The sequence below is a fragment of the Carassius carassius genome, chromosome 8 (assembly GCF_963082965.1).
Source record: "Carassius carassius chromosome 8, fCarCar2.1, whole genome shotgun sequence".
Taxonomy (NCBI): Eukaryota; Metazoa; Chordata; class Actinopteri; order Cypriniformes; family Cyprinidae; genus Carassius; species Carassius carassius.
This window is the reverse complement of record NC_081762.1, coordinates 26,175,504-26,188,175: the sequence shown is the minus strand read 5'-3', so window position 1 is coordinate 26,188,175 and position 12,672 is coordinate 26,175,504. Positions and strand designations below refer to the sequence as shown.

The 12,672-nt window shown below is 40.1% G+C and overlaps 1 protein-coding gene across 1 annotated transcript in view; it reads right to left on the bottom strand.

Annotated features, from left to right (window-relative positions):
- LOC132145653 (melanocortin receptor 5-like) overlaps window positions 1-11,623 on the bottom strand; it is a 28,876-nt gene extending 17,253 nt beyond the window's left edge. The window contains exon 1 of the mRNA XM_059556818.1: window positions 11,456-11,623. The gene's annotated coding sequence lies outside the window, so the exon portion shown is untranslated. The remainder of the gene's footprint in view (window positions 1-11,455) is intronic.
- Window positions 11,624-12,672: the final 1,049 nt, after the last annotated feature.

Here is a 12,672-nt window from a genome sequence, read left to right as displayed (position 1 = left end):
CCACACCTTCCTACTTATCAACCGAAACTGCAAAGCCAAGCGATTCACACGAGAACAAATGCGACACAAAAAAACGCATTTACCACAGTAAACACAGTAAGCAAAACAATGTGTCCCAGCAACGACAACCGCGCTAAAATCTAATGAGAAATTATACAAAACACTTACATACTGCTGTCCTCTTCTGCTGCTCGACTGCTTTTACACAAATAATATATTGATATTGTATAAATATTCCAAATATAAATAAAGACTGTCCAATAATGCATTCCATTTTCCTTTCAAATCATCTTTTTTTTTTAATCAGGCTCGCATAAAAATAACATTTTTGAAAAAAAAAAGAAATTCAATTGCCTTAAAGTGAAATTACTGAATATAAACATGGCAGCCTGATAAAAAATGCTTATGCTTATGGTTTTTGCATCTGTAGTCTTCAACTGTAATATTCATAAATTTAGTATTACCCTTAATAAAATTAATATAAATTTTAATGAATCCCTATGTCTGTTTTATATAGCTTTTTCCTCTGCTTTATAAAAGCATACACCACTTGAATGATCCACCTTGTTATTACATATATGATCTTAGCTTGATGTCACCTCAGATTAACCTCTATGCACATGGAACACACACACACACACACAGAATGTGTCATATGAGAATTATAATAACTGGTCTGTGCGTCATCTGTTTCAGATCATCATGGTCACAGAGTTATGAAAGCACTGAGGTCTCCACACATTTAGTGGCTCATTCTTGTGGTGTGTTGCTGCCACAAACACTGAGCTCTTTTACAGATCAGTGAGGGGGGTTTTCAGATGATGCCTCAGAATTAGGTTTGCCAGCTTCAGAAATGAAAATAAGAGACAACAGTGGTTTTTCATAGAAAAATAAGGGACAGAATAAGGGACACACACACAGGCCTATTATATAAATATATAAACAGGTATATATCTTTTAGATTTGTAATGTTTTAATGGAGTCTCTTATGCTCATCAAGGCTGCATTTATTTGATTTAAAAAATACAGAAAAAAAACAATAATATTGTGAAATATTATTGCAACTTGTAATATTATTTTCTTGTTTTATTATATTTTAAAATATAATTGTTTCTGTGAGGCAGCACTGAATTTTCAGCATCATTGCTCTAGTCTTCATTGTCACATGATCCTTCTGAAACCATTCTAATATGCTGATTTATTATCAGTGTTGAAACTGTTGTGCTGCTTAATATTTTTTGGAACCTGTGTGTCACGGCTTACGCTGCTGGAAGGAACACGGAGCCGAGGGATAAACGAAACAAGGATTTATTAAATAAAACATAGGCAAGGTAAGTAGTAAATAACAGGTGGCAAGTGGCAAGTGGCAAGTAACAGGTAACAAGTGGACAAGTAGACAAGTTGACAAGTAACAAATGGACAAGTGGACAAGTAACTAGTAACGAGTAGACCCGACAAAACAGAACTGAAAGGACAAGGCTTAAGTAGAAGGGATAATTGGGGAAACACAGGTGGATGGCATGACTAAATTAACAGGGACATGGAACACATGGGGAAATGAAGAGACACCCCTGGAAACTAATCAAACCAGACACGGAAGACAGAAACTGGGTCACAGGGGCAAAAACACACAAAATAAGTCCAGGTGTGTGACAGTACTCCCCCCTCCCGGTAGGTGCGTCCTCGCACCGTAGAAACAACAAAGGGAGGCGTGGGTGGGAACTTGGGAGGAGGTTCCGGTGGAGGACAGCCTCCCAGGAGGGGGCCAGCAGACAGGGACCACAGAGGAAGGAGCCAGGGAGGAGATGACGGAGGGAGGAGCCAGGGAGGAGACAGGAAGGATCTGAAGCAGGAGGTACCCCGCAGGACCCAGGCCACAGCCATAACGGCCCAAGGTGGGGCCGACGGTGGAAGGAGCCATGGAGGAGTAATGGTCACCGACTCCAGGGACTCGACCCACGGCAACGGAGCAAGTGGAGGAGGAGCCCGAGGTGGAGACGGAGAGCCGAAGAGCCAGGGTGACGGGGAGGAGCCGGAGGTCCTAGGCGGAACTGATGGCTCTGGTGACTGACGCGGCGATGTGGATCCGGAAGGCCGCGGTGAGGCCAGAGTGACCGAGGACTGAGGTGTAGCCGAGGGGATGAAGGAGCCTGATGGAGCCGGAGGGACGGAGGGATGAGGCGAAGCCGGAGGAGTGGAGTCCCGAGGCATAGGATGGACGACGCCAGACCAAGGCGGAGCCGGAGGGACGAGGGAGCCAGGCAGAGCCTGCGGACTGCCGGGCCACGGCGGAGAGGAAGGAGCTAGGAGCCATGGTGGAGCCGACGGGTCAACGGGCCGAGGCGGAGTCCAGGCCTCAGAGGCTGGAGGCGGAGGTGAGGGAGACGCCGACCAAGGCGTCGCTGGAGGATGGCGGTCCTGCTGAGCTCGCACCACAATGATGGTAGGCTGAGGGCGAGCAGAGGGGCAGCCAGACGACAGCGGAGGAGGAGGCAGGAGTGGGTGGGAGGGTGGGAATTTTGGAGGAGCAGGCATTGGAGTAAGCTCTGGGGCTGGAGCCCTTCCTGGGCTTAACGGAGGATCAGGAGCCCGTCCTGGGCTTAACGGAGGATCAGGAGCCCGTCCTGGGCTTAACGGGGGTTCAGGAGCCCGTCCTGGGCTTAACGGGGGTTCAGGAGCCCGTCCTCGGCTTAACGGGGGATCAGGAGCCCGTCCTGGGCTTAAAGGAGGATCAGGAGCCCGTCCTGGGCTTAACGGAAGATCAGGAGCCCTTCCTGGGCTTAACGGGGGTTCAGGAGCCCGTCCTGGGCTTAACGGGGGATCAGGAGCCCGTCCTGGGCTTAACGGGGGATCAGGAGCCCGTCCTGGGCTTAACAGAGGATCAGGAGCCCGTCCTGGGCTTAACGGAAGATCAGGAGCCCGTCCTGGGCTTAACAGAGGATCAGGAGCCCGTCCTGGGCTTAACGGGGAATCAGGAGCCCGTCCTGGGCTTAACGGAGGATCAGGAGCCCGTCCTGGGCTTAAAGGAGGATCAGGAGCCCGTCCTGGGCTTAAAGGAGGATCAGGAGCCCGTCCTGGGCTTACAGGAGAATCAGGAGCCCGTCCTGGGCTTAACAGAGGATCAGGAGCCCGTCCTGGGCTTAACGGGGAATCAGGAGCCCTTCCTGGGCTTAACAGAGGATCAGGAGCCCGTCCTGGGCTTAACGGGGAATCAGGAGCCCTTCCTGGGCTTAACAGAGGATCAGGAGCCTGTCCTGGGCTTACAGGAGGATCAGGAGCCCGTCCTGGGCTTAACGGAAGATCAGGAGCCCTTCCTGGGCTTAACAGAGGATCTGGCATAGGTGAATCGGAAACCCCCTCATTTTGACCCATTTGGCGCTCCACATTCTGCTCCCTCGTGGTGGGCAGTGTCGCCGGCTCTCGCACCTGGTCTGACGGGTTGCTCTCTGGCTCTCCGTCATCGGTGGGCTCGGGCTTATGCCTCGTACCGTGGGGAGATTGTAGGCTGGGCTCTGGGTCCAGAGTGGACCTGGCGAGATCCTCCATTGGGTTGACCGTGAGAGGTGACCCATTTCTCACCAGATTCCACTCTATAAATGCGGCGAAATCCTCCCGAGGACCATCTTCGGGCGACAACGCTCTGCACCTGGAGTTAAGGCTGGCGTGATAAAAGGTGCAGAGCGCGTGGTCCGGGTAGCTGGTGGCATTAGCTATCCAGAGAAACCGTCTGGTATGGTCCTCGAGAGACAGTCCCTCCTGCTCCAGCAGGAGGAGGAGGTATTCGGGGCGATAGAGGGGATCCATGACACACTACGGAAAGAAAAAAGACTGTGAAAAAACGGAAAACAAAACGGAGGGAAAACACGCAGTTTTTAACTTTTTAGGTCGGGTCTTCGGTCACGGCTTATGCTGCCGGAAGGAACACGGAGCCGAGGGATAAACGAAACAAGGATTTATTAAATAAAACATAGACAAGGTAAGTAGTAAATAACAGGTGGCAAGTGGCAAGTAACAGGTAACAAGTGGACAAGTGGACAAGTAGACAAGTTGACAAGTGACAAGTGGACAAGTAACTAGTAACGAGTAGACCCGACAAAACAGAACTGAAAGGACAAGGCTTAAGTAGAAGGGATAATTGGGGAAACACAGGTGGATGGCATGACTAAATTAACAGGGACATGGAACACATGGGGAAATGAAGAGACACACCTGGAAACTAATCAAACCAGACACGGAAGACAGAAACTGGGTCACAGGGGCAAAAACACACAAAATAAGTCCAGGTGTGTGACACTGTGTTCCATAAACAAAATAAAAAGTTAAAAAGAACAGAATTTATTTAAAAAAAAAAAAATCTAACAATATTGCTTTTTGTCAATTTAATATCTTAATCCTTGCTGATTAAAAGTATTCTAAAAGTTTATTTTAAAAAAAGAAACGGACTGATGCCAAACTTTTGAAAAGTACTAGTGTATATTTAACAAAATTTTTATTTTGATAAATATTGTTCTTTCTAGCTTTTTATTTATCAAAGAATTCTGAAAAATTATCACAGGTCTGTGTCCAGCACTGGTAATAAATCCTCATATTAGACTGATTTCTGAAAATCATGTGACTCTGAATACTAGAGTAACGATGCTGAAAATTCAGCTTTGATCACAGAAATAAATTATATTTTAAAGTATATTAAAATATAAAATGGTTATGTTGCATTGCAATAATACACTATTTTACAATTTAAGAATAAATGCAACCTTGATGAGCTTAAGATACTTTGAATGGTAGTTTATAGGCCTATATACTGTATAGGCTGTATATAAACCGCCTCGAGCGTGTCTGAATATCCCGCCCCTCTCAAGCTCAGAATGTGCTCTGGTTGTATTGAAAACAATGACGTTCTCTATATTGCTTATCAATTTGAGCCCGATTGAGACGCTGAGAATATTAATGAAAAGGATCGCACAGAACCTGTCTTAATGGTATGTTTGTTTGTTTGTCGTTGTCTCATACTTTTAGATACGCTCTTGTTTGTAAATGCTACTGCTTCTGTTAACTTTTAATATACGGTTTTATTCTGAATAAAGCTTTAATACAGCATCTGGATGCACGTCCATGTATAATGCTTCTCATAGCTTTGTGAAAATAAGTGTATAAATGGAACAGTTTGTTGGAGCTGATCTGACGATCTGAATGAGAGAGAGAGAGAGAGAGAGAGAGAGAGAGAGAGAGAGAGAGAGAGAGAAAGAGAGCAATGCAGAGCAGGGCGACGCGAGGAACAGAATTGAGAACCGCTGCTTTAGAACATTTGTTTTGAAACATGTGAATTAATTAGAATCATTAGAAGTCAGAATCGCAATTCATATATGCACAGATTTTTACATGCACTCCTAGTTTTCTCTTCCTCTTCTTTAAAGCAGCGCAACATGGCCTTGCCCCATTTGTTGTGTGTTCCCGTGGGCGGGGTTTATATGGGTTTGTGATGTAACGGAGCTGGGGAAAAGCTCGTTGTAGTCTCTTACCAGCCGTTTTTGTAGGCATTAAACTGCCAAAATTTTAAAAGACATCTCTGTTTGCATTGAACTTTCAGTGCTGCAACAGCTTTGCAGATATTGTTTATGCTCAAACAGCAACATTACACAATAACTAATGTTAAAAAAGTGAAATCGCAATCAACCGACACCTTTAATTCTAAGTTTAGAGTTTGTTATTCGTATGGTCTAGGACTCTAGGTGGTCATACAGCATTTGCCTTAAATACACTGTAAAAAATAATTCTGTGGCTTAGTAAATATTAAAGAAATTTTTAACTTTATTAACTTAATAAAATCTCTGAATACCGTGTACTTGATTGTTTGAGTTAAACATACCAAAATAATTGAGTAAAAATCCAACAGTTCATTTTATCTAAAATTTACAGATATATTTAAGTTGTTTTCAATAAAATTATTTAGTATTTGACTAACCAATTATTTCTTTATAATATACTTAATATATTTGTGAAATTTATATCAAAATATTTGAGAATGTTGAATTAAACTGATCTGTTTCAAGAAACAAAAATATTACTTAATTCAAACCAATATTATTAATATATTTAACACACTCTTAAAATTTGAGTAAGTTTACTCAATTAAAACAATGCACCCCTCCCCCACCCTCTGACGTGACGACAACTCGACGGTTGGTTGATGCAGTTTGAACTCTCCAGTCTCCAGACAACAGCTCTCTTCTCAGCGTCGCAGATTTGGTGCATTTCCTCTGTGAAATTCAGGTTTGTGTATGTTTTATTTTATCTATAAAATCTTTACTGTGCTTTAAATCATATTTAATGCAAAACAACATACAGAGGCGTAATTCGACACCTAAACGAGAGTCGCGCCTGGCTTTTTGCATGATTGAAACGCTTTGCATAAACACATGACTTCATTCCTAATGATAATAAATATAATTATTATCATTTGGATGATAAAATGTTTGTTTATTGGCAGGTTGTGTCAGTCACTCGCAGTATCTATCGGCTGTGAGTGAAACGCAGGACGGCGGTATGAAGTTCAAAGTTCACCCGCAGAGGCGAGTCCGTCTCCGGCACGAGGACCAGCGCTGATCCGGTGGATATTGGGTTGATTTGATTACACTTGAATTAGGCTACCTGAATTTTTTAATATTTAGTTTTTACTTATAAAATGTTTGTTAAATGAGTTTAAATGTAGGCAATATTGTATACAGTGTAAAATGTGCTGTATTGCTGTACTCATTGACAATAAAAGGCCAATGTCATGTATACTGGTGGTTGTGTGGAGTACTATTTTACAAAGGTTTAGAGAAAATAAAAAGTTAATATTACTCATTAATAAAAACAGTTAATATTACTCATAAATATTGTTTTTAAATGTTTAAATGTTCAATTATTTCTACTCAATTTTATTTGTTAATGTACCAGATGCAGTTACTCAGATTTACTTAATTTTTTTACTTGCATTTACTCAATTCATACAGTATATTTCATTGATTTCACAGCTTTAAAATGTACTCAATTTTTGAGTGTAAAAATGTTTCACCAATAAAATTGAGTAAATAATAGTTAAACTTTTTACAGTGTACGGGACAAACGGCATCCTCTATAGTTTTGTAGTTTGCAGCCCTACTAAGAATATTTCACAATGAATGTGTTTGTTTTCTATTGTGTCTTGTTGTGGATAAACATGTGCACAACAGCTTGTTTTTTAAAGAGAGCTTCAAAATGTCCTGGTGGGCCAGTTCATGAATAAAACATGTTGGGAACACCTTGTGCTCCTCCAGTCTAATGAAGCTGAGACCTCATTTCTGAGTACTGGGATACTAACTGTCTTGTTTACTCTTCACAATCCTTTACCCCTCAGCTTATGCTTTTGAAATCAGAAAGAAATTAAAGCCAGACTTATAAAATGAATGAATCACAGACGACGAAAAGCATGAAGTATGGTAATCAGGGTACATTTCTATTCTGCACGTTATCCAAAACATTTTAAGGTGCACTCATGAGTTTTTGATGGAATTTCCAATGCATACATCTCGCACTTGAATTTCAAATAACCGTGCAGCATGAATGGACAAATAGCTGTTTCAGTCTTTTGTCTGACTAGCTGTTCTACTGCTTTTTCTTAGGAGATGCAAAATCAAATCATTGAAATGAACAAGAAACTATTTTTTCCACACTGTTTCATGAAAACATGGAGTTTCATGAAATACGGAAGTAAATCCATTTATTTAAAGCAATTTTCAATTCAAATGACAAACGTTATTAACATACTGCTGCTAGCATGTGCTATTAAATAATATATATTTTTAATTAACTAAACCCTAGTGAAAAAGAACTAGCCCTTGTGAAAAAAAGAACATTAGCATACATTTAAAAGAGTAGCCTGCTTAAAAAACTAATTATATACTTTAAAATAATAAATATAAGTGTGAACTGAATGTAATTTAATTGCATGTTAATTGCAGTTCAGTGAAAATGCATTATAGTTTATATTTATTCTAAATGCAATTAGGTGCACTTATTTAGACTGCTTCTTATGTGGTACATGAAATTTAACATTTTTGTATATATATATTGTCACTGAAATATGGTTAAAGTGAACTGTTAAATGTACTGACAAGAATTAATGATAAACTAAAATGTAACTTCTATTGAATCTTGTGTTATGTATATAAATATATTTGTAATTACAGATTTTTTGGTTGCACTATTTTACAGTACGTGTACTAACATGTACTTATAGTGTACTTACAGTGTATTTATCTAAGAAAGTTCTGGTAATACAAGGTAACTAGATGGGGTAGGGGTAGGTTTAGGGGTAGGTTCAGAGTTAGTACCTAGTTATTACATATAGTAATTATTGTAATTACTATAATAAGTACATAGTATGTACACGAGAAATATACTGGAGAATACATAAATCCAGATGTGCTGAAGAACAAGTATGAGGAAATGATGCAATGCACTCAAAGCATTGCTATTATATTTTGACTGATTTGTACCTTTTAAAACCGATTCAGGTTGCTTTATTTGTCACCATAAGTAGATTTGGTTTGGGCCACTGTAAACAAACAACACAGAAAGTGGACAGCATAATAAATTATAAAAGTGCTTCAAATTCCCATCATCACTTGCAACATTTCAAGATTGTTCAACTGAGTAACAGCTGCTGGAACAAATATCTGTCCTACACTATGGGACTATAAACCTTCATCCAGAAGAAAGAAGCTGGAATTCACGGCGCAAAGGAGTCGTTCTTTAAGATAGAGCCATTCATCTGCTGTAACTGTCTGACAAACAGAGACACTGGGCTAAGCTGCAACTCCCCAGCCAGCCTACTACTGTAGATCATGTAACAAGAAAATGATCTTCTTTAAAGACACAACAGAATAAAGTCAACATGGTTTTGTCAATGACTGTGAAAATTGTCAACTTTTCATAATTTGCTTCAAAGTTCAGTTTTGCGTCAATTTCCCCAAGATATTTATAGGATTTCACTCATTCTATGTGTGAACAAACCATTGTTGTCAGATGGTTTTACAGTTGAGAAAGTACTATAAAATACTGTATACTATAACATTGTGCTATTAACTAGAATCATGTATGCAATAACCTACAAGCTACATTTGCAGGAATGTGCAGCAAAACGGCATCTCTCAACCCATCTAAAAATATCAAGACACATATTTTGGCTATTTTTCTTACATAACACTGAACAGAGAGTCCTCACATACAGTATGTGGCATTTATCAAAGATGTGATGCAGATCTGTTGATTCCCCAGGGCTCATTAAAGCAGGGAGCATCTGATCCAGGCCTGTGGATTTAGACCCCGCTCCAAATAAACAACCTTCTTTATCTAGGGCTACATGGATGTTTATTGCTTTTTCTTAAATAAGCTCAGAGGACCTTCTTGACCTTTAATGAAGCCCAATGTTCCTGCTGTGGTTTGCGTCCATGCACCACTGCAGCAGGCACACACACACACACACACACACACACACACACAGAAAGATGTGGCATGATCCACACACACACACCCACGCAGCTCTGACTCTGCAATGCCTAGCGCAGGATGCACCTCAAACCCAGTGATCCACCTACCAGCATTTTTGGCATCAGAGGTGCTTTCCAAGTCATTCTCAAAATCTATTTATGCCACGCTTACAAAGACAATACAAAGAGCACATAAATAGTACAGATACATACAGACAAACACAAGCAGCTGAACTGACTCACATCGCACCTACTGTATAATGGTCGAGAGTGTGCAGTCTATTAGCAGTGAAATGCCAAATAAGGGGACCATTTGCTTCAATTAACCAATTACAAAAAAATAATAAAACAGTTTGAGGCATCAGTCAATAGCTTACCTAGAATTTCCTTTGCAGTGTTTTACACTTTTGTACTGAATCATATATATATATATATATATATATATATATATATATATATATATATATATATATATATATATATTGTGATGAAAGGATATAACCTACTGTATAGATTATATTGTGAAAATTCACCATGTTTTTATTATAGTGAAACTGTTAATGTTAATGTAGTTAATTTGTGGTTACCATGGTTCAACTAGACTATTAGTAACCATTGTGGTTTTATTTGTGGTAAAAACCATTCTTACTTTTCGTAAGGGTATATTATGTAAGATATATAGAATAACCATAGAAGTCGGTTGTGTTGTGATACGCCTATCGCGATTTTGTCTTGTACTGACACTTAAGGTCTTTTGATGCTTCAGTTATTATTTATACACATCTAAACCCCCGTGTTATGTAGTTCGGTTAACACAAAGAGCAGGACTAGTACGCGTGCCCTGTAGCAAGTCATTCACGGCGGACAGAGACACGGAATAAAAGTGAAGAGAAGCAGACTACACTTTGAAGTGTTGCATATACAGTACACCCACTCCAGTCCTGCATGAACACTTCTGCCACATCTTGAAATGGCACATCTAAATAGCGCTATTCCGACTTCAGCCGCCGAAACAGATCCAGAGATTCACTGAATCGATAAGACCGAGTCATTTGCGCATGGGACTTCTGCTTTCTAAGGTTTTGACGTTTTGAGACATACCCACACGCCGTCAGTACCCTCAGTTTTTATCAATGGTAGTCCAACAAAAACTAAATACAGTCTTCGAAAACAGCTTTCGATCTCTGAACATAATGAATCCAAGCAAACAATCAAACCACCAAAGATGGATGGATCACGCACCAAAATACACAACATCATTACACAATGTCAAAGTTATTAAGTTCAAAAACACCAGAAGTTTGCTAGCTTGTTAGCTCATATTAAGTTACCTGCCGGGGAGTAGGCCTAATGCTGGGATGATATCATTTATGCCACATACACTACACTTAACATTTAGCAGCAACAGCATAATACCGGCTTTTCCTACTTATTATATTATTATTCCAACTTATTGGAATAAGTATTGGAAGTAACCATGCAATTTTGTGTTTTTCTACGTTTGGGAAGTTAGGAATTTATGTCGTTAAGCGACAGTAAAGTATATACGCAGTTTAGATGAAATCTTGATGAATGAACATTGAGATTTCAGCACTAGAGAGCGGACAGCGCCGAGTCCGTGAGAGATCCGCATCAGTGTCCCTTCTCCAGTAAATGAACTGACGAAATACAGGCTGATGTACTAAAGCCGACATGCAGAGTTCACATGGTTAATCACTTACTAATCACAGTTGGCTATCTCCCATTGCTGTATTCATGCAAACGACATGGTGATGCTTTTTACAACGAATAAAGGAGTGAATATACTTCATTACGGTGCGACAAACGAAAATAGTATATATCTGTCAAAATAATGTTGCATAAGTTTCGGCGGGATGTAGCGCACCTCGAACACATTTAGGCACGGCAAAAATGACAAAGCTGAAGTTTAGTAATTGACTAACCTGTTAGGAGCAGGAGTTGTTTTGTGCTAAACCTGTTCACTGCTATGAATCTCAGAGACTGTGTGTTTCCTTCAGTCCAGGGGCGTTTATTCGCGCCGGAGGAGGATTTATAAAGATCTAACAGGGCTCTACTGCATCAGATGCATATATAGGATCGGGAACAGCGACAGCTCCACCTCCAGAGCTTCTGAAGCTTTCAGAGCATCCCCAGACTACAGGAACCAGGCTTCATTAAACACTGGAATCAAACTCGAAGTCTCTGTTTTTCATATTGCAAGACTAGAATGCTAGCAACTTTCCAGAAAAGAGCTGGGTGAAATATTTCTTATTAACTGTATATTGAGTTGGGTATAGTACTATTTTTCACATTTTTGTTTGTTAACACATTTTTATTCTTTATCATTTGTGGCACCAAACAGAATTGCAATAACGATATGTTAAAAATAAATAATAAATAAATAAAAATGCCTAATAATAGTAATAATAGCAATATAAATAACAATAATCATCACCATCTATAATTTCCTTTCTTTGCAACAAACTGAATACAAGAAGATGAAAGAAGGCTGCAGGGGATACGAGCAATTCAGTCATTAAGAGATTAATCTGCAAATTTATTGAGTCAATCATTTAAAAGTAGACATGATATAGCTGGCAGAATTTGAAGGGATAGTTCTACCAAACATGAGAATATGCTGAAAATGTGCTTACCTTCAGGCCATCCAAGATGTAGTGGGAACCGATTTGGAGAAATGTAACATTCCATCACTTGCTCACCAATGGATCCTCTGCAGTGAATGGGTGCCGTCAGAACGAGAGTCCAAACAGCTGATAAAATCATCACAATAACCTACAAGTAACCCACATGACTCCAGCCCATAAATTAACACTTTGAGAAACAGAAAGCTATAAAATGGCCAAAATCCGATTCCATAATCCATAATAACGTTTCTTCCAGTGAAAAAGTCCATCTTCTGTTGTTCTCTCACATCAAAATCCACCAAAATATTCGTTTAGAACTTCGTTTTCGCTTGTTAACAGTGCTTGATCTGTGCATATTTCTCTCCTGATTCAGACAAGATTACATTTACAAAATTCACGAAATGCCTTGATGGATTTGTTTCTTACAAACTCACAGCTTTTCCCTTCACAGACATTAATGGATGGACTGGAGTGGTGCGGATTACTTGTGGATTATTGTGATGATGTTATCAGAT